The 24211-nt window shown below is 35.9% G+C and overlaps 1 protein-coding gene across 3 annotated transcripts in view; it reads left to right on the forward strand.

The window, feature by feature from the left end:
• Positions 1–24211, forward strand: part of GP9 (glycoprotein IX platelet) — a 346354-nt gene that overhangs the window by 320990 nt on the left and 1153 nt on the right. The window lies entirely within an intron of this gene.

Raw genomic sequence — 24211 nt, forward strand, 5'->3', positions numbered from 1 at the left:
GCATGGATGTCATGAAGTTCACCACTTCTGTCTTAAGAAGCATGAAGTTGGCTTTGGAGAAATTGTTTACTGTGGTTTCCTTAATTGGGGGTGGGGGCGAGATGTGGATATCAAGGATGATAAGCTTATGGTCGGATCGGACCAATGAAGAGTTGACTTCAGATGTGGTTGCTTGCTAACTGTGTAAGTGGACTGGTCCATGGGTCCTTTTCAACCACAATCTAGCCAGTGGCATAAAACAAATATATAGTACAGAAATTATGCAGTAATCTTTCTTACGGAACACATACATTATGAAGACAACACATAAAATAAATAAGATAAAAAAATAGTGGATATATGAAAAAGAAAAAATAATTATCAAATGGGAAGTTTAACAGATAAAGAAGAAAGCAATAACATGAAATGAGCATGCATTTAGAATATAACCCTGGAGATGTGTATGTATATGTATAATATAAAATGAAAAGTATACAAAAATAGCCAGAGTTAATGAACAAAAAATATACAGAAGACACAGTGAGACAGCTGATAACAAACCAGTAACATCACCACTGTACACACATAGAAAGTCATTTGTTTTAATTAGTAGCTACTTTCAAAATATTTTATATGTTTTTGAGTGAACCTGGTTGCAGGTATACATAAAATATCAGGTAGATGTAGGTTGGTGAGCGACCAGTGCTATTCTAGTTTATTATAGCTGCTTCTGACATTTTAACAGAATAGATTTAAGGAGCAGTCATTTGCCCAAACTCTATAGGAAAGAAATGGTCAAGTCTGAGGTTTGACTGAGGTGTATACTGATACCATTAAACAAGTTAAGTATTTAAGGCGGTATTATTTTGTTTTACTTAATGATTTTTTTTTGTAGATGAATGCCAGAAATGTAGTTGTATGACTTAGTTTGCATTATGTCTGAGAATGTTCTAATTATAAAATGAAATGATAGGCCTTTAAGGGGATATACTTGTGTGAATAGAGTGGAGATAATGCATCTACTTATTTTCCTTTGTATCGCAGTAATTATGAATTCAATGGGAAGTGATGATGTTTTATTTTAGTTAACAAACTACTGTTGTTACTATTACTGTTGTTTGGCAGGATGTACGCTGGAGAGATTATCTATATAAATATATATATATATATATATATATATATATATATAAATATATATATATATATATATATATATATATATATATATATATACATATGTGTGTGTGTATCTATGAGTTTGAGTGTAACTACATCATTCAACCCTCTGTGTGCTGCTAACCTAAATATCCATTTCACTTCAGCACTCTCAGTATCATTCACAATGTTCCCTACACGAACATTATCATACTGTATATGCAGAATCTGAAACAAAAAAAACGTGTTCAGTACCCATTGATAGAACATGTTTGGCAATTGCATTATAGCCTTCTTGTCTACAAATACTGTAAATGTGATCCCTAACGCGTTCCCTGAGCGATCTATTCGTTTTACCCACATAAAAATGAAAACAGACAGTGCAATGTGCAACATATACAACATTTCTAGTGGCACAGGTTCCGCTGTTCCTCAATTCCCATAAACAACCAGTATCTGGGTGTTTGAAGAATCTAGACTCATCAATATAAGTGCATTGAGAACATGTAACACATTTCTTAGTACCATTAATTACAGCCTGATCTGTTCTATCAGACTTCGAACTACCATAGCATAGTTGTTGTTTCAAATTTCTACAATTTCTATAGGTATAGGCAGGATAATCGCCTATCACATTTCTGGTCTGTTCATCAACTAAAAGTATGTGCTAAGTGTCTGCTATAGCCTTTTGAATTCTATTGACATTATTACTATATGGAAGGACTATTGTGGTGACATCCGGAGTTTTCCTCCTATTACTTATTGTATTGATCCTAGAAGAATAATAGGGTCTAGCCCTAGTATTTCTGAGTTTATCCATTTGTATATAGACTCTGTTAATATCATCCTCTACATAACCTCTACTCAGGAAACCCTGCTTCAAATAATCTAGTTCCTTCTTCAGTGTTATATCATCACAGCATAGTCGGGATACTCTCATTGCTTGCCCCTTTACAATGTTATTAAACAGTACAGGGTTATGCATGCTTTCCCGATGCAAGAATGCTGGACGATAACATGGCTTCCTGTATACCTTTGTTTTTATAGAATTTGCCTCTATGTACACTGTAACATCTAAGTAATTAATGTTACTTTCAGAATATTCCATTGTGAATTTTAGAAAATTACTAGTTGAATTAGCAAAATCTAGTAGTGTGATACAGCCTTTTTCATTGCCCTTCCATAGCAGGAAAAGGTCATCCACAAAACATCTATAAAATAGTACGTTTGGATGACCTAACAAGTGTTCTTGCTCCCAGGCTACCATTATAAGATTCGCATATGTATTAGCACAACTAGTGCCCATGGCTACTCCCTTTTTCTGCCTGTAATGATTGTTTTGGAACAGGAACACATTATTCTCCAAAACGAGTTCTAATAGTAAACATAGGAAGTCTGCCTTGGAAACATCCATCCCATTGCTTTCCACTAAAAGTTGTTTTAATAAACTTAAACCTTCTGCATTGGGAATACTTGTAAATAGTGCTTCAACATCCATGGTCACCAACATATTACCATTAAGATCATCAACGCTTTGTGTAAACTCAAACAAGTCTTTCAAAAATTGTTCAGTGTCTTTCAAAACATAGTTATATCTAGACAAAATGTTTTTTAATTCATGATCCAAGTAAATAGACAGTGGTTCTGTTAACCAACCAGCCCCTGTCACTATGGGTCTAAACTTAGGGGCGGTTGGATTTTTATGGATCTTAGGTAAACCATGTAATCTTGGAGTTAAAGAAAATTCAACATGGAAATATTCAAACAATTCTTTGGTGATAATACCCATTGATCTACATTCAAACAAGGACATGTTCACCATTTCTGAAATTTTCTGTACTTTAGAGCAAGATATTTCCTCATATGCATCACTATTTAACATTTCTAGCATTGTGTTGGAATAATACAAAGCATCAAGGACAACTACAGGACCCCCTTTGTCTGAGGGTCTAATAACTATGTTTGCATTACTATGAAGACTTCTTAATGCTTCAAATGCTCTCTTATTCAAATTATAGTCATGTTCTGGTTTATTAAATTCTAAATCATTATATATGCTGTTTTCAAATGCCTTTAAAAATGTCTCTACATTGGCTGGCAAATGAGGCATGAAATTACTTTTCTTTTTGAAAGAAGTAACGTTTTCCACATTACCTGGTCCCATAAGTAGTTTTAAAGCTAATTTACGAGTAAACATGCGTACGGATATAATGGCATCACTAATATCCGTATTGTATGCAGGAATGAAACCTAAACCCTTACTCAAAAGTTCAGTCTCATCAGAAGTCATTGCATAATTAGATATATTCCAAACTAGACTTCTTGAGTCCACATTTTCTTTATTGTACGCGCCTGTGTTTGATGTGGTCCTTCCTTCCGCTTCTGTCCACGCTGTGTGTCCATGTCAACAGATTTCTTTCGTCCTGGTCGTATTGCTAATGGAAAAGCCAGAAAACCTTGCTTATTTTGACCTTCCATCAAGATTTTCCTTCTCACAACAGTATATGGGCGATTCACAAACTCGCCCTCAGGAGCTGATTGAGCATCCGTTGGTAAATCCATCGGTGTCGAATACACAGATGCTACAGGTTGTGGGGAGATAAGCACATTTGCCAAAGCATCACTATGTTCTTCAGCCAGTGTCTGGAACTCAGCACGTTGTGTCTCTTCAGACCTATCATGTAAACCACGTGAATAACAATCATTGCTTCTCTCCACCCCTCTTGCAGTGACTTCCTGTTCATTTCCATGGATTTGATGATGTGTTGTCCTAGTTCCATTCCAACGATTATTTGTTGTTGTAGTCACATCTGCTGTAGTAGAATTAACAGCTTTAGGCCACATAAATACATTGTGTTTAGTAAAATCATCCAAATCCCTGTTTAATTTCTTTCTCTTTTGCTCCAGGAGTTTTGACTCATACCGGAGCACTTTATCAATCATTTCTTGTAGATAAATCTCTGTAGCACTATCACCGCATAGCTTAAAAAGTTAATTCTGCTGCTGGATAATTTCACTTCTGAGATCAAACTCAGTAGGTTGGAAATAGTCTAATAATAATTGCATATAAGCTTTGCTTGTGTTTAAATTGATTTGTTTCCACTTTATAAGCAAGTCAGGATAGGTATTCCCGTAGGAGGGCATATTCAAAACCCTAAGCCCTCGTGGGACCACATTAAGACTTAAGCTAGCCTCCAAATGAAAACGTTGACATTGGAGGCGCTTAAACGTATACACATTATTTTCTATATTTCTTTTAAGATTTCTAACAGAAACTTCATCGCCAATCTTAAACTGTACATTATTACCATTATTTAAGGCATCCACATTCATAAGAGGATTCTCTGTTTCCGTCAGTACACCTCTCAGTCTCGAGTTCAAATTCAAAGCATTCATATCACTTGCATCAGTTATCACTATCGCTCCTTCCATTACCACTTTAAAGATACAATTGGATAAAAACCACAAAGTCCAAGCCCAAAGTAAATGATAAAAGTCCCAAGTGGAAGGCGATACTCCAAACAAAATAGCTGTCGTTGAATGAGCGTAAAAATTCTATGAAACTTCTTTGTAGCAGATTACAATGTTTATTAAAACGTTAGCGCTTTCACGGACCATACATTCCGCTTCATCAGACGTTACATTTTAAAAAATCAACAGTGTTATATGGTCATGAGACCAACTCTTAATTAATCAATTAAAATCAATTAGGTAGTATTATTAAAGATATACTACACTTTTAAAATATACTACACTTTTTAGAATTACCATATTAACAAAAGTTAATACAAAAAAACAGTCATTAAAAGCACATAACTAACATGCCCCTTCATCGCAAAACTAAAAAATGTAATAAATAATATAGTTGTTGTAAGCTTTCTAAGAGTCCTGGCATTTAATATGGGTTTGAGTGTAACTACATCATTCAACCCATGTCCTCTGTGTGCTGCTAACCTAAATATCCATTTCACTTCAGCACTCTCAGTATCATTCACAATGTTCCCTACACGAATACATAGGATATATACACAGGTTTACCTTCAAAATGTTGACAGCACAGTCAAATGTGCACATCGTCGAAACGTTTCTACAAAATCCGTACTGCTGAAATGTCAGAAAGCTAAAAAAAGAAAAAGAACATTGACATTTCTGACCGCTCCACACCTAAAAACAAGAGCTAACATGGGTCAAATAGGGGGCGAGATTTTGTGATTCGGAATATCAGTGTTCGAGGTTTTGAGAAGTCACAGTTCGGAGTTCGTGAAAGTGGTTTTGACAATGTGATGGTCAATATATATATATATATATATATATATATATATATATATATATATATATATATAGGGCTACTTCAGATGACTGAAGTTTCAAAACTTCGAACATCATATGGCCAAAGGCCAGATGATCAATGTTTTGAAACTCTGAACATCAAATTAAAAAAAAGGCTTCTTTTACAAGCCCCACTGCTACTTAAATATACCAACTCCTGGATCGCACTACAGCAAGGAAAATGTTACATTTCCCATTCCGCGCTGTACGACGATCTCCATTCAGAACATTCGAACTTTGATCATTTGGTCCTTGGCCATAAGATGTTCAATGTTTTGAATTTTCGATCATCTGAAGGAGACTTATATATATATATATATATATATATATATATATATATATATATATATATATTTAAATCTGTATATGTGTATATATGTACACACACACACACACACACACACACACACACACACACACACACACACACACACACACACACACACTACACATAAGGTTAGAAGGCCTAGTGTGCCATTTGTTGGATGTACTACATTGGTCCTGTGCAGATCACTCAAATCTTTGTCTCATGTTTGATATATTGTTCTTACTACAGTCTGCTTTGTAGAAGGTACTTGTTCTGCTTTTGAATATTTTTTTAGCTCTTTAATTTTACAAGAAGTTGTTGCTGATCCAGTGCTGGTAGAAGATGCCTTAAAAGGATGTTTGTTTAACGTCTCCATATATTTAGGTATTCTAATACCATAACGAGAATGGATCCATTTCCTCTGTCAGAGTACAGTTAAAGTTCATAAAATTAGTATACCTTCAATCTTTTATCTTTGCCAAGAGTATTCATGTCACCAACCAAAAGGTACCTAAATTGCATCCTTCTTTAGTTCATATGACACTACCACATCATGTATTTTTAACTGTCTTGCTCCTATTATTTGAACTATCTGTATAACTTTATTCTACACTGATCTGATTTAATCTCACATATTTTGGTATTTTATAGCCTTGTCTTTCGATACTACAATCAGTGTATGTACCTATTTCAGTACTTAATGTTAGTGTTGTCCTCTTTTTCTTTGGCTACAATATCAGGTTTTACTTGCATCTGTTTTCTTGATTGTTGCAGTAAGTCTTTATGATTCATGTGTATAATGCTTCTCATCTATCTATATGTTGTAATGTTTGCGCAATCACCAATGTAACAGTCTTCCATATTATCAAATCTTTCAGTATACAGACTCAGTTGTGAGTATATCACAACCAGCAGCAAAATATTTAACTGTTTCTAGTTATGTAATACAGAACCTACATTTGTCTTTTTCTCAGAAAGAGCCCTCCATACTATTGCTGGTTATCCTGCAGAAAAGAGAATCCTTTCAGACTAGCGCTTGAAAGGCTGGGGTATTATCCTGGATTGATATTGGTCCTTTGTAGATGAAGAATGTTAGCATGGTCTATTAATTAAGCATCTGAAATAGCCCGTCATGTTTTTTAACCTATTCTTGTTAAGCAAATGTGATTTATGCTATGATAATGCATGTCCTACATTTCAGCATTTAGTATTGACCTCTTGTATTTTGAACTATTTCTAGTCTCCCGGGGGGGGGGGGGGGGCAGCAGCTATTATTAACCTATTCCCAGCCATCTTACTTGGCACTTCTTCCTTCTGATTCTAGCCTTTGTCCTGGTACTCAAGTCTGTTGTTAAAACTTGTAACCAGAATGACTATACTTCTGGACAGGTATCCAAAGTTGAGGTTAGTAATGCATATGTGCAATGTATGTTGCTGACTTTACAATACTTTGTTCAAGAAGCCATAGTGGTGGAAGATGTTAACCGAATTCCAGAAAGTTAAATTTTAACAACTTTGTCTCCCACTCAAAGGTGAAGTAAATTTACTTGTTTAGGAATTCTGTTCATAAAATATTTACATTACCAAAGTAGATATGGTAGTTCCATGTAGAGGAATCTAAATTGGCACTTACATCACAAGATTTACTGATGACAATAATTCATTGAATGAAGTTCCTCATACTCATTCTCTAAATACATTATCTCACTCATTGCTATAAAGGTCCATATCCTCTCAGGTAAGGTCCTCTGTTCAACAGAAGAGGAAACCTTGCTCTCCACAACATTCATCCATCCATGACATATATTGGAAAATTTCTCTAGAAAAGATTTATCTACAATACTTCAGAGAAAAATGAAGTTTGATACTTGCTTTAGAGCCTGCCTCATCTAGTTGGCATCTTCCAGTCTATGGGGTATAATTATATAGAATATTTTTGTGCTTCAGTGACATCTAGGCAGTCTGCCCTTGCAGTGACATTTTTACTGGATTTATAGTCCCTCGTACTGTTGATCCTGATAAGCCCATAACTTTCTTCCCTCAATTATGAGTAGCCTTCACTGTACATTTCCTAGTTTCTTTGCTAATGTTGTCAGTGTACTGATCTTTGTATTCATGAATTCTAAGGCTCAGATAAATAAATACTAGATTTATAATAAATATTGTTATTTTTCCCATTCATCAATAGTCTGTTCTATCAGTGTTTTCATGTACTCCAGTAGGGGAAACAATATTAGAGTTTGTCGTTTTGGTTTTATGTACATTACATCTTTCTTTTTGGTTTTATGTACATTACATCTTCATCAATAACTTTCACACTGCTATTCCTGATGCTAAAATCATTCAATAGGCAGACGATTCAGCCTTAGTCTGCTCTGCCTCAAACCTCTCTGAATTGCTGACTAAAACTCAAACTGTCTTCTCAACAACTGAAAACTGGATGCACCAAAACCACCTCTCTCTCAATGCAAATAAATCAAAGATTCTACTATTCCCTCCCACAAAGACCCTCTCCTATGATAAAAACAACTTCAAAGTCTATAGTCAAACCAACTCAACTATAGAAGTAGTCCCCTCTGCCAAGCTACTTGGTATTATTGTAGATGAACACCTCAAGTTTGATATTCATATTCAACAAAATATTAAGAAAACCCACCAAGAGCTAGGTATGCTGTATAGGAATAATCGCTTTCTCTCCAACTCTACCAGGCAAACTCTGGCCTCAACTTAGCTTCTTCCTTCCTTATTATACGGAGCCCCTCTCCTAACCAACCTGTCCTCCTCTATCACCTCTAAACTAGAAAACTGCTACAACAAAATCAGTAAATTTGCCTCTAAATCTAAAAATACCACCCATCACTGCCTAACCCCACAATCCCTGAATTGGCTTGAACTCCCAAACTACCTAGACTATCTCCAACTCACTACTGCACATAGACTCATATTTCACCCAACAAAATGTCCCGCTCTGACTAACATCCTTCCCCCTTATACACCCAACAGAGCTCTCAGATCTGAAAATCAGAACTTAATTACTAACCATAAACCTAAATGTCCTGCTGGCCAACTTCTCCTATCTTTCTCACTAGGTAAAAAAATGGAATTCCCTTCCCTCCACACTAAGAACCATACCAAACTCAGAAAACTTCAAAACACAACTATTCAAACACCTGTTCACTAAATGGAAATGTACCTGCCTTCATCCAACCTAATCCAAGGGGGTTATCACTCTGGTTCCCAAACTCTACAACTCTCATAGTTATCTTCCTATGAGCCTATCTAAGCTGTCAACAATTTCTATAGCTTCTCTCTAAGCTCTCACCTCCTAAAGCTACCCTCACACAGCCCAACCTTGTAAATATTGTAAATAGCATTCTACTGTTGATGTGTGTATGTAAAGCGTATTTACATTTTCTTAAAAGGTTTGTATGTAAACTGTTTCCACACCTAACCCATATCTGTCTTCCTCAAATGAAACTGTGTGATCCCTACCTTCAAGCTTAATGAATTTAACTATGCATGATATTCAATGCATTTATGAGTAACCATTCTACATAAGATCTTTAATATTAACTATCATTTGTATCTAAATTGTATAATGCATCTTGGAGCTTTTCTCCCAGGGCCTTCACTGAAAATGGGTCAATTCGGCCCAGTGGACTTCCCTGGTAATCAAATTGCAAATAAATAAATAACTAAATAAATAAATAGCCTGGTAGTAAAGAATATTGTAATTTCTCTACTTGCCCAGATGTTCTAAAAGTCCATGCTACATCCTATATTAGCATTCAATTTTATTTATTTATTTGTTTTGGTGTTTGTTTGCTATTGGAGTAAACAGACTGAACATAGAAGCCTTTTCAGTCATGACCTAGGCAAATACACATAAACATAGTCATAGATAATAGCTATCATTAGGCACTCAGAAAACCTGCAGCTATGGCAGACCCCAGATGACTTGCTGTTAGGGTGCACCAAAGGAAAGCATGTGTAGCATTCAGCCACATGGAAGGGAATGAACAGGTGCCTTTGTGTAACTGTTGGCATTCAGGGGCAGGCTAATTCCAATGTCTAATTCCATTTCCCCCATTGCTGCAAGCAAACAGTTGGTAAAATGGTTAAAGTCTTTGCCTGCCATGGACAATGTATAAGGTTTAATCCTAACCTCCAGCCAATGCCTGTGTGAAGTTTGCATATTCTCCCTGTGTCTATGTTTCCCACAAATATGCTTGGTGTTTCCATCACAAACATACCTCTCAACCTGGAAACATCAAAAATCTGGACAAGGCCCATGAAAAATAGGCACAAATCTATATGCCGATTAACATAAAAGTTGCATACATAATTACATAACCACACTCACTCCGATGGAATTATGGGATACAAACTTTCAAACGCAAACTGAAAAATAGACAACCAAAATATGACACCAGAGTCCCCCCTGCAGCCTGCAGATATTCCAATGTCCCATTACCTGGCTATTTCACCCCATTTACTATAAACACTAATGTGTACACACTGCTTTACTTCTACAATGATTATTTGGATTTATGTTTACATTTTATAGTACAATGCACAAACACTAACAGACATCTGCTAAACAAAGCAAGCAATACCGTCTCACAATGAAAATAAACTTAGCATTAAAACTTCTCTGCCCTTGAAACTCACATTCATTAAAACAGCATTGAAACCCCACACCACATCCAAAGAAAATTCATCTGGCCAGTGGTGGATAAAGATTACCTTTGGGCTGTTTTCAAATCATAGGCCCCTTACACACAAAACAAGAAACATACATGTTCTTTGATACACCTTCCTGACTTTATTTAATTATATTCCTTGTATAATACAGTACACGTTAGACTCAGAGTGCATTTTAAATTTGTTTGAACATTTGTCCAGTAGGCTATGGAAACAAAATGCATGAACCAATAATGACAAAACTGCCCAATTCAAAACATTTCCATCATAAAAGTCTACTTCCACACACACATATATATATATATATATATATATGTATATATATATATATATATATATATATATATATATATATATATATATATATATATATATATATATATATATATATAAATAGATAGAATGACAGTAGTGTAAGCCATAGGCATCTTCCACAGCTTCTCTCATTTATTTTCAATTTCAGTTTTTTTTTTTTTTTTGGGGGGGGGGACAAAAGGCCAAACCCCAGGAACACATTTTAAACATTGCTTGTATAATTTTGGAAAGTTGCTAGAATAAAATGTTATGTTACCACCATGCATTTCACTGCTAAGTCTTGAACCCAGGACCCTGTACACTACAGTCACAGCAACATACTACTATGCCAAATCAGCAGTTTCCTGAAAGATAGGAAGACTAAAGCTTAAATGGCTATCATTTAGTGAATTCAGTTCTCACTCCTCACCATAGCTCTCAACCTCTTAGCCCAAAAACCCTGGACAAAGCCAATAATGGGGAAATACAGAATTCAGTTCTCACTTGTCACCATAGCTCTCAATGTCTTGGCACAAAAAACCTGGACAAAGCCAATAATGAGGGAATACAGCTCCAAAATAGGGACAAATCTCAAATACTGATCTTAGAAACTTAGAAAATTGGTAGCATAAAAGGTTTTGTGTTACCATTTATTTTCTGAAGAATATGAAGTCTGAAATTCAAATGCCTGTCATTAGTGAATTCAATCCTTCACTGATTTGCCACAAAAGTCCTAAAAAACACAGATTTTTTGAGAAACAGAACAAAAATATGAGGCATACAGTCATAAGTGGTGGTGGTGGCTAGTGACTTTAGGCTCTTTTTACCTGTACCCAAGGTACAGGGTTTGAGCCTGAGTACCTGTAGCCACCAAGTGTATTCACACACACACACACACACACACACACACACACACACACACACACACACACACACACACACACACACACAAAGTACTGATCTTATAAACACATAACATTGCTAGAATAAAAGGTTTTGTGTTACCATTTATTTTCTGAAGATGCATACACGCACACAGACACACACACACACACACACACACACACACACACACACACACACACACACACACCAGCATTCAATTCCCGACTCGCAGAAGGAAATACAGTCAAAACGAGTCCAGCAAGTAGCTCTGTAGTGCGCTTTCAATTCCTGGCAAGTGAACATCCTTAAATTACCTTGCAAGTAGCTCTGCAGTACACTAGCATTCAATTCCCATTTCCCACTCACAGAAGTAAACATCCTTCCTGGGCACATCCCTACATTACCTTCAAAGCAAGCAGCTCTTTAGTACCCCAGCATTCATTCGGTTCTCGCTTGCACTCGCAGAAGGGCAGTTCTCTCAAACAGTCACAGAAAATTCAAAGTCCTTCCTGGGCAGAAACCTGACAGGCTGATGGAGCTGACATCATCGCGCATGCGACAATGTCAGCTCAAAAAGCAAAAAAAAAAGCTGGGAAAATCGGAAATTAAGGGGTACTACTTGGGAATCTTGGCACCCCATTATTTGGACCCTAAAACTCGGTACAAAATGAGTAATTTGGTATGGTTGGGGGGTATGATCACAAACTCACCGAAGAATGAAATTGTGAGTAGCAGCACAGACTCGAAATTATGCCTATCAGAGGAGGTGTTGTATAGGCCAACCTCTTTGACCATTAACTGTGGTTTGCAGTATCCTCTAGATAACAGAATATGGATCACAAAAAACCAATGACACCAATAAACTGCGAAACCACGCCAAACCTACTGGTCCACAACTCAGACAGGGGAATCACAGTATGTCCTGTGCGTGAAGTACTCTCGTTTGTAGTAGAAAATAAAGAATATCCATAGAATTCCATGCCAGGAAAATGTTTAACGCTTTATTTCAAACAAAGCAAGTGAAAAAACGTTTTCGCGGTGGTCAACAGAGTTCTGAGGAAGCGGTGGCTTTGACCACTGCGAAAACGTTTTTTCACTTGCTTTGTTTGAAATAAAACGTTAAACATTTTCCTGGCATGGAATTTTATGGATATTCTTTATTTTCTACTACAAACGAGAGTACTTCACGCACAGGACATACCGTGATTCCCCTGCCTGAGTTGTGGACCAGTAGGTTTGGCGTGGTTTCGCAGAATATGGATCACAGACTATGCACCATGTCAGGGCTAGCCAGTCAATGGTATAAAAACTGGCTGTAGGTGATTTGATCATGTTAACTAATGTAATCAAAGTGGGTTAAGGACCTGGTCTGCTCCTTTGCCAAGGATCCATACTAACAATGGGAGGGGTCTATGTGTCTCTAGTAAACAATGTGTGCCCAGCATTGCTTATGGGTCAATAAGTTACTGACTAGCGAGTGTCCAGTTACCCAGTTTGGGTTACTTGTGATAGCTCTGTTGAGTGAAAGCTGGACATAAAAAGAATCACCCTATCAAATGTGGTATAAGGATGGCTACAGTCAGTATAGATTCACTGACTGGATGCAGCATGAAAGTGGATGACATGATGGAAAGAGGGAGGACGATGGGCATCCTCTGTATCCAGCAAACAAGATGGAAGGGCAGTACAACAAATTCATTTGGCTTGTGATCCAGAGTTTCCTATTCAGGTGGAAGACACACAAGAAGCAGTGTGGGAATTGTGGTGAGGGAGAGGTTTCAGAAGACAGTAAGGGATGTCATCACAATTAGTGACAGACTTATGACAAACAGAATCCAATGTAAGGGTAGGGCATTTTTCATAATCACAACTGCATGGTTGTGATAGGAAGGAAAAGACTGCATTCAGACACCTGTTGCAGGAGCTACTAGATAAAGCAGGACAACATGAGGTGGTGTTGATAGTAAGGGATTTGAATGCACATATCAGGACAGACAGAACAGGATATGAGGAGTGCTGGGTCCACATGGTTGAGGGAACAAGAATAAAGAAGGAGAGGTCATTCAAGACTTCTGTCTAGCAAATGGCAATTGACAATAGCCAACACATGGTTAAGAAATAGAAATAGTCACAAGAGCACATAAAAGAGGGGCCAGCATGCAATTCAGGTAGACTTCCTCCTAGTAAAGGAAGGACAGTGGGGAAGAATCAGCAATTGTAAAGTCATCCCCGTGAAACAGTTGGTCCACAACATAAACCAGTGGTTGCCAGAATCAGCTGTAAGCAGTGGTCAGAGAAGGCTGTAAGGTCAGCAGAAACTAGGAGGAATACCTGAAAGTTGACCAGATAGAAAGCACAGGATTTCAAGGAAATACTCAGAGCTCTAGCACTTCAAGAAGAACAGTAAGTGGGTGGAGCTGAGGAAGAATGACAGCACCTCAAGACAGCATATGTGAGGACTACAGAACAGGTATGAGGCTGATCCAGGTAATGAAATAAGAAACATAAGGAAAGCAGGTGTTGAAATGCAGAAGTGCAGGAAGTCATTAAAAGAAAGAAGGAATGCAGGAAAAGGTGGGGGATAGGAAAGATAGGACCAGACTAAGAAGGAATACTGTAAGGTAAATATCTTAACCATTATGCCAACCTCCCTCATTTCCTAGCTGGCTAACAAAGAGACTAAGAAAGCAGTTGTATTGGCAAAGATGGTATAAGAGACACTCTACCACCTGGAAAGTGACTCAGTAGATGACACAAAGAAAATCTATCAGGTTAAAAGGCAAAGCCAGAAAAATAAAGAAGACAGTCATCAGACACCCTTGATAAGGGATGCCAGCAACAACCTGCTCACCAGTCCACAGGACATCAAATGGCAGATGGAAGGGATACTCCCAGCAACTTCTAAATAAAAAAACTCCACAGACATTGTACTGCCCCATACACAGCCTACAATGAAAGAAGAAGCAGAGTCCACCATATAAAAAGTAAGAACAACACTAAGGAGTATAAAGTCAGGGAAAGGAGCAAGCTTAGATGAGGTCATGGCAGATAAGATCAAGATATTGGGTGAGTTGGGGGAAAAAGCTTCAAATGGTAATTATAGCAGTATGAACAGATGACTGGAGAATAAGCATTCTAATCCAAGTATACAGGAACAAAGGGGACATTCATAAGTATTGGTAGTATAGAGGTATCAGTCTCCTGTCACATTGCATAAAAGTTCTGGAAAGGGTCACTGATAAAGAAATATGCAGAATAATAGAAAGGATGGGAGATGTACAGTTCAGATTCCGATCAGGATTCATAACTGACCTGATGTTTGCAGTGAGAGAGAAAGAGAGTTGAGAAGAAGTTAGAGTTGAGGAAATAAGATAACTAGGGCATTCCTAGATTTGGAGGAAGCATATGACAGGGTCCCAAGAAAGCTGATTTGGGATGTCCTGAAATAGTTCAGTGTCCCATTAGTAGAAGTAGTGCAGTCTATGTACGAGGGTCCAATGACACAAGGATGATCTGTGTTCACACTCACAGACAGGATTCCAGTTGGAGTTGCTGTGCATCAGGGTTCAGCACTGGGCCCACTGATGTCCATACCAATGATGGACTACATTAGCAAGCAGATCAGTGGGGACAGATCAACAAAGTTGCTGTATGTACACAATGTGGCACTACAGGCAGACTCTAAACAAGAACTTCAGCAAATGCCAGGGGAAAGGAATGCAAAACTAAAGCCTCATAGTTTGAAACTTGAGTACAGATAAGACAATACAATTATAGTGGCAGCAAAATGTGTGGAATTAGAAGAAGCTAAAAAGTGAGACAGAAAGAAAAAATATTAGAACAACTTAGCAGCTTCAAGCATCTGGGGTGGGTAGCAGAGGATAAGGGAAGTCTGAATGAAGAGATCAAAGGTAAAATCAGAGGAGCTGCAGCCAACTGGCAGAGAGTGTTGGGGAGTATGTGACAGAAGAATGCCAAAGAAGCTGAAAAGTAAGGTGTATGAAACAGTGATGCAACCAGCACTCCTGTTTGGTACAGAAACCTGGGTTGTGAAGGCAGAGCAGTTGAGGAAGCTAGAGGTGAATGAAATTAAGTACCTGAGATGAGTGGTAGGATGCACACATTGAGACAGATGAAGAAATAAGGACATCTGTTTAGAAGCCCAAGAAGCTCTACTTGTAGAGAAGGTGAAACAAAGCAGATTATGGTGGTTCAGGCACATGTGCAAGGAAACAGAAGACAATTTGGTAAAGAAGATTTGGAACAGAGAGGAAGAAGGCAAGAGGAAATAAGGGTGTCCAGCAAGGAGATGAAGGGATTGTATGATGGAAGACCTGTGACAGTCAGGAATGACTGTCAAAAAATGTAGGAGTGTTACTGAATCGAGAGAAAGATGGCAACGCTTGACATGCCACCCTGACTCCATGTAGAAAATGAGAAGAATTGGAGTTGATGATGACTGATGATGATGAGCAAGCAAACAGGGCAACAGCAAGGAACAGAGTGGTTGCCACACTAAAACTGCAATAATTCGGGTCCACTTGATGCAAAAGGTGATCCTTTTTTTCCCACAGGCAACAAGAAGAAATAGAGTGAACATTATCATAAAGCTACTATCTTTAAGGCCCACTTCATGGAAGAAAAAAAATATGACTGGTTGCAACATTCTGAAGAAGTCCTAGAGATGAAAGTGCTAAATCTGAATTATTCTGAATAAAAGTATTTTGTGTGAATACTGAGAACTGACCTCTTCAGCACTTTTTGGTTTGTTGTCAGTTTAAACAGTTACTGATATGGATTTACAGGACAAGTGTATATTTGAATTACGTATGATGGTAAAGTTTACTATGATTAGTGGGCATCTGTCAGAAACAAATTTGAATTATTTATTTACACTTTGTTGACTAGGTTAGTCCCACTACAGCAATTACCTCTTTACATGGCAGACTAGACGTGGTATTCAGACTGAGTAAGGGAAATTTGACCAAGACATTAGGGAACGTCTCCTGCTTGTTATTGTTGTAAGTGGGACCCATTTTGAAGGAGCATTTCCTATTTCCATTCCAGGAACAGAGATAGTCCAGTGAAACAAGGAGGCAGATGGAGAAAGAAAAAGCTGATGGAGTGGTGAGAGAAATGGAGGAGAAAAAAATATACAGACCAGAGAATCCATGCAGGATTCTGAGGAGATGTTTCAAAGAAATCTGTTTGAGGGAGATGAGTTAGCAAATGATGGATGCATAATTGCAACCCTCTAGTTGGGAGGGTTGCAGGATGATTTACTTGAAGGAATGGTGGTGCAGACTGAGCCTGAAAATGAAGAAGATGTTTCCTGGAAGAGATTATGGAGAAAATACAAAAGAAGGATGCAGAGACAATCCTGAAGAACAGTGGTGAAATGGAAAAGAAAACTTATGCAAAGAAAGCAAAAGAAGGCAAAAGTGGAGTAGCAGAAAACAAGCAGAAGAAAATGAAAAAAAACAGAAGTACGTGGTATGGCTTCAAAGTAAAGAAGACAAAGAAATGAACAGGTATGAATTGCGGGGCAATTTAATAGTTCCTTTTGGGCGTAAAAGCACATGAGGTAAGAGCATGTAAGCTACATGAGGTAAGAGCATTTATTCTTATTAACAAAGACATTTTGTGACATTATATTTGAGACTGTTTTTTTTCTTGGAGAATATGAAAAAAACGACTGTAACCCATGGAATCTTTATGTGATAAAAGCATTTAACAGAGAAACAAAAAGGAAAAGTCATGTACCCTTCTGAACACAGGCAGAAAGAGAGACGTTGAAAGGACATTTGAAAAGTTTATGTAAAGAGGTACTAGGCATTGCAAAAGTTTATGACAAAAGGGGTTTACGGACTGAAGGCTGGGATTGTAATACTGTGTTAGAAATAGAGCAAAAAATGATACATATACCAAGCATGATAAATGTGGAAGGGAATAGGGGTGTTATATAATACTGGAAACAACCCATTTTTTGCTAAATAACTGTGACAAAAAGGAAATGTTATATTTGTGGGGAAATGGGACATGATGCAAAAAATGTGAAATGAAATGTTATAAATGTAACAAAATTGGATATTTATGGATGGATTGAAAAATGAAAATAAGAGTATGGAAAAAGAAAAAGAAAGAAAAGAAAATGAACAAAGAGAATACATTTTGGTAGTAGTAGAAATAGAAGAGAAATTAGATGAGAAAAAATAATAAAGAGGACATAGAAAAAGGTTCTGAAATAGCTGATGAAGAAGACATAAATTGGGAGGCAGTAAAATGGAAAAAATAATTATATTGGTAAAAGGGTAAAAGAAAAAGAAATTTAAAGAGATAAACACAAAGGAAGAAAGAAAGGAAATGGATGAAAAAATATGCACAGCTAATTATTAGGGAGTTGGTGTAATGGTTAAGGTGTCTGACACACAGACACAAGGTATTGTGTTTGATTCTCACCTTTGGGAGGGAAATTGGCTAGGCTTAGAATGGCTTATTAAGAAAGCTAGCCTAGTAATTAGCTATGAACTTATGAAACCATGAATCTAAAGAAAATGGAAAAATGAAAATTTTAGAGTGCTTTTTGTAAATGTGAATAGTATTAAGAATATAGTAAGAAGAATTGGGATATTAGAGTTGCATAATGCATGTGTTGTAATCATATTAGAAGACACAAGATTTTTAACAAACGAAGAAAGATTACAAACAGAGAATCTATGGGGAGGAAAGATAATCTGAAAATTGGGAAATGGGAGATGTTCTGGAATAGTGGTATTCTGTCGAAATACAGCAAAGATATATGTAACTTTCGCAAAAACGGGAGCTTAACCATTATAGATTTAAAATGGAAAGAACAGGTATATAGAATTGTAACATTATATGCTTACACTAATTGTAAAGAAAGAAAAATGTTATTTCATCAGATTTTGGACTATTTAGTGATAAATATAAATATTATAACATGAGATTTTAATTGTCATTTAAGAGGCAAGTGTAAAAAGAAAGGAAATGATGTAAGAAATGTTAGACGTTATAAGATGTCATAAGTTAAAACTTTGGGACAAAAATCATGGACTTACAGGGTATGTATAGTACTGAAATAAATTATTTTATGGAATCAGCAGGTTTAGTTATAAGAGAAGTAGAAGTAGTTGAAACAGGATTTTCTGATCATCTTGCAATATAGCTAGAGATAAAGGAAAACAAGGAATATATAAAATAGGCAAGGGAATAAAAAGGATAAATGAGAAATCACAGAATGAAGAAGGAAAGAGATTAGTAATACAGTTATGAAAAAATTATACTACTGTGAGAACATTTTATAACAATTAGTCTGAATAGTATATGATATTTAAGGAAAACTATATATTTTTTTTACAGTGGCAATATAATGTGAGAAAAGTAGAGAAAGAAAAATACAAAAGAACAAATAATATACATTGGAAGACTTAGAACATAATGACAGAAAGTACTTTGACCATAAAGAAGAATTATATGAAAGAAATCAAGAAAAATACAAGAATTGTTATATAAACAAAGATATTTTACAAGGAAAAGAGAAAGGGTATTGAGTTACTTAAGCAGATTAGTAAATGAAGATGGTAGTGTAATGAGAGAAATAAAAAATGTAAAAAGAGGAACAGAACTCAGAAAAAGATTATGAATAGCATAGTATAGTATGAACAAGAAATGTTTAAAGAAAAAAAGAAGTTAGTGAAAAAACATGGAAAGTAAAAAAGTTAACAGAAAAAGAGAATAAAGAGTTGGAAAAGGAGATTTCTTTAAATGAGCTACATAAAGTATTAAAACAAGTAAATATAGATTCAGCTGCAGGACCAGATGGAATAGGGTATGAAAATGTATAAAATTTTAAGGGAATGGCAAAAAAAAATTAAAGATTTTGACTGAATGGTTAAATGAAGGTTTTATGTATAAAGAATTACGTAGCAGGATACTTAAATTCATATGGAAGAAGGAAGTTAGAAGACAATTAAAAATGCATATTGATAGTATTGCATAATAATGATTATAAGATATTTATGAAAATAATACAAAATATATTTCAAACTAAATTCAAAATATTATGAAAGATAGTATATATTGTATAAAGGGGAAGGGTTGTCAAGAATTATTAATGATAGTTAGAGAAATTGTAGATGATATTATGAATAGAAAAGAAGAAGCAAAAATCATGAAAGGAGACCTTAATAAGGCATTTGATACAACTGGACATGAAACATATGGGTAATAATGAAAAAATATAAGTGAGAGAGTTAGGAAATTATATATGTCAGTGAATAGTAATAATAATGTAAAATACTTGTAACTGGCTGGTTAAGCCAAGAGGTGCATATGAAGAGTGGTGTAAGATAGGGATGCCCAAGAGTTGTACACTCTTTGCATTAAGTGTGAATATGTAATATGTGAAATAAATTACAAAACAATGGAGGCAAGATATATAATGCCTAAATGGTTAAGAATTCCATTTCTGTTAACATATGCAGATGACATTATAGTAAATGCAAAAAAATAAAATTTGAATAAAGTAATAATTTGCACAAATCAGTGACTAGAGGTGATAGGGATCACTTTAAATAAAATAAAAAGCAAAGGTTTTGGTGATGTAGTAAAGATAGCAGTATATATTTTGCAATGAATGACATTTCTGTGTTAAGTATAACATTTGGAAATAAAGACATAAGTAAAATTCAATGGGAAAAACAATAGAAGAAGTAAAACAAACGTCATTTCTGGAGAACATATACATTGTCATTCAGAAAAAAAGATTTATTTGACAAATTCAGTACAGATGACAAATAAAGCTATAAAATAAGAAGGAAATGGTATAATCAGAAAGCAGAATGTCAAGATTTTGTGGAGACTGGTAATAGATAAATTGCCAGTGCCATATAAAAAGAAAAATTGCAAAATATGTTTACGTTGTCAAGAAGAAGAAACATGTTTCTGAAATGTAAAAGAATAGGTGGTAATCCATTAAGTACAGAAGAAGTAATTAGGGACCTGGGGACCCAAGTTGATAGCAATCTCTCATTTGACAACCATGTGGCCAAAGTGGTTAGAAAAACATTTTATATAGACCACCTAATCATGAAGGGATTCACATCTAGATCAGGGGAGGTCATCGTGCCTCTTTACTCATCCCAGGCCCATAATTGAGTACAATGCCCCTTTTGGGATGTACCTTACCAGACACCTGCAGCAACTGGAAAGACCCCAAAAGTACCTCACCAAGAGGATCAAAGGGCTCAAACAAATGCCATATGCTGCCCGGTTAAAGAAACTCCAGCTCTACTCAGTGGCATACCGCCTGCTCAGAGGCGATCTGTGCCTGATGTATAAAGCCATGTCCAACCCGGAATTAATGGGCATGCTGCACCTCAGAAAATCCAAATCCCATCGAGCTACATGCTCAAGAGACTTGAACCTCAGCACTGAAATAAATAGGACATGCTGGAGGGACAGATTCATAACCCAGAGGCTCCCTTCACTCTGGAATAAAATCCCAGTCCAGGTTAGGCAGAGTCTCTCATTGACTCTCTTCAAGAGGAATCTTGATGAGTGGATGGGAGATTATAGGTTTACCCCGGGTATCACTTCTGTGTCACTGTTAGACAGAGGCACAGTATACTAACCTCGAAAAAGGGCATAGCAAAATTAATTTAAAATGGGTGGCGAAAGCCAAACACACTCTGGCTAGGCTTATAAATGCCCTAGGGTAGATAGCCTAGTATGAACCTATGAACCTATAAAAAAGTTATAGGGAAAACTATGTAAAGAATATTTTTTTCTAAGATATAAATTAAGTGGATAAATAAACATGATATGATTAAATATGGGCATTATAAGAGTAGAAGTAAAGAATATGTTAACAGAAGAGATAAAAAAAGTTATTTTATGTTATATAGAATGAAAGAATAAAGGAAAATATGTTTAATGGTAAATGGATTTTAGCAACAATTAAGTAAAATCATATGGTGATTATGGAAAAAAGGAGTAGGGGTCTAATATAGATGAAAAATCAGTATGACTGCAAAGGAAATTATGAATATGTGTAATCAGATTTGCATATATATATATATATATATATATATATATATATATATATATATATATTTGAACATTTGCAAATATTTGTAAATATGTAAGTATTGTATAACGAGTTCTTTTTGTATGTAAATATAGGACCCCTACAGTTTTCAATAAGAGCTATGGGATATTTTACAATGACATGAACTACTCAAGCAAATGGGGCCTTGGTTTAACATCTCTTCCGAAGGATGGCACACTCAGGAGTGCAACACACACCTTATACAGTGTCAGTTTTAGAAAATTAATCCAACTACCTGATGTGGGAATAGATCTCTCAGCCTTAAAGGCAAGTGTGCTACCTGTTGAGCTACTAAGCCTGCTTGAATTATTGAAGCCATTGTTATTATTGTTATTATTATTAATATTGTTATTACTACTACTACTACTGTTATTTTTACTACTGCTACTACTATCTGTTTACCACGACTATACACTAAAGTGTACACAATAAATTGGTTGTAATTGATGAGTACAGAGGCCACCACTGATGAAAGTGACTTACTCATGCTGTCATTTGACCACTGTAAAACAAAATTCACTGATCTGCAGTGGCAGTATAGCAGTACCATACAAACTACTGTATTTGCTGTAATCAATGTAAAACTATTATTGCTATAGCTTATGCATGTGTGGGGGAGTAAAGTCTATTTAAGAGTAACAAGTTGGTCATAATTTATTTCATTTTCCATCACAAACATCAGCACCACTGCCATTGTGCATGCGTGTGTGTGTGTGTGTGTGTGTGTGTGTGTGTGTGTGTGTGTGTGTGTGTGTGTGTGTGTGTAGGGAGGTTCCGTGTGTTTAACAATAATAAGTTGACCATAATTTCTTTCACATACCATCACAAACATCAGCATGATTATACATTTATTAAAGTATATTTGTACAGCTAAAGGCCAAATAGGTTATAACAGTGTTACGTATCCTGTACAAAACTAGCCTGTCATCAGCCATTATCCCTAAAACAGTGACATTTATAGACAGGCTAAATGTCCAGAAGTTTTGTTTTAAATGAACTGTAATTTTGATCATTCCTGGCTTGAAGTGATAATTTGTTCCACATGGTGGAGGTAGCTTTTCAGAATTATTTCTCCCCATACATAAACAAAATGTCAGATTTTTAACCTAATAGGTGCTCGGTCTTGAGGTCTTAATGAGATTCTGAATTTTCCTGCAAATGAGCAGCAGGCGACAGTACCCCAATGCAATAGTTCGAAAGTGAGTTTGCTACCTCACTGGAGAAGCAGAGGTACTCATGAGAACCAGAAAGTGTATAAATCTATAAATCTTATTAGTTATGATTTGCAAAATACCTATTATAAGGATCTGACTGCAAGAACAATCAGAGCATACTCTAAACTTGTGATTTGGACATGTATACTAATGTCCCTTCTGAATTCAAATCTGAGAAAAAAAACTAATGAGTCTGCAATCCGTTTAAGTTGCTTGAATACCCCATCATTAATTTCAAATATGATAGTGAAATGTAAGAGAAGGGTCAAACCAAACCTTACAGATGTCTACTATTTGAACACAATTACTGTGATATTCAGAGGCTCCTCTAACTTATGTTCCATAACTTCATTCATTCTTTGAAGTATGTTAAAGACCATTGACATTAGTTTGTTCACAATAACAGGTAGGTTATTACTTGCATACCATTTCCAAAGTATGTTAAATTGTTTTCAGAGATTCTTCTACAGTTATTTGAACTTTGATACCCTAACCTTACAATGTTAACTTTACAAATGTAAGAGAGCCATTCTTGAATATACATTTCATTTTGTTGTATATTTAATAGTTTGCACAGGGTTAACAACCAGGATAAAATGGTATTAGCATTACTCAAAGTAAACCATAGACATGCTTTTTTTTTAGTGTTGCTGCATTAGCCTTGGCAGGTTCCAAACTATGAAAAACAAAATGAAAAGAAAAACAATTCATTATGCTGATGTATGTTGAGCCACATTTCATAACCATCAAATCTTTTATGGACAACCCTAATGCTGCCATATCCCTTATAAAATCTCTAATTTTTTTGAGAGAATAGCAAAGGTTATAGTCAAGAAACAGTGACTGAGAATACAAAAATAAAACACATTTATGCTCTTTTAGGATATATATGCCAACACATTTTTTCCTAATTTAATGTCCATAACAGAGAAGTATTGTAAACAATCTACTGTACTTCCAAACATTGACTTCCTTTTGTAAAATAACTAGGTCATCAGGAGGAATCATGTGTGGGATGGTTGTTCCAGCTACCTGATTATTATGCCACTCACCTAAACATTAGCCAGTAATAAATTAGTATAATTGTGTGTCTTCATTCTGATAAAACACAGTTTTCTAAATAAACAGTGTTGATGTTTAAACCTCATTCCTTGCTTGGGGCTATTGCCTGTATGTTAATTGCATACTGTAAACTGTCCATATGTATGTGACCAG

The sequence above is a fragment of the Protopterus annectens genome, chromosome 7.part0 (assembly GCF_019279795.1).
Source record: "Protopterus annectens isolate FY-2018-M chromosome 7.part0, PAN1.0, whole genome shotgun sequence".
NCBI classification, from domain to species: domain Eukaryota; kingdom Metazoa; phylum Chordata; order Ceratodontiformes; family Protopteridae; genus Protopterus; species Protopterus annectens.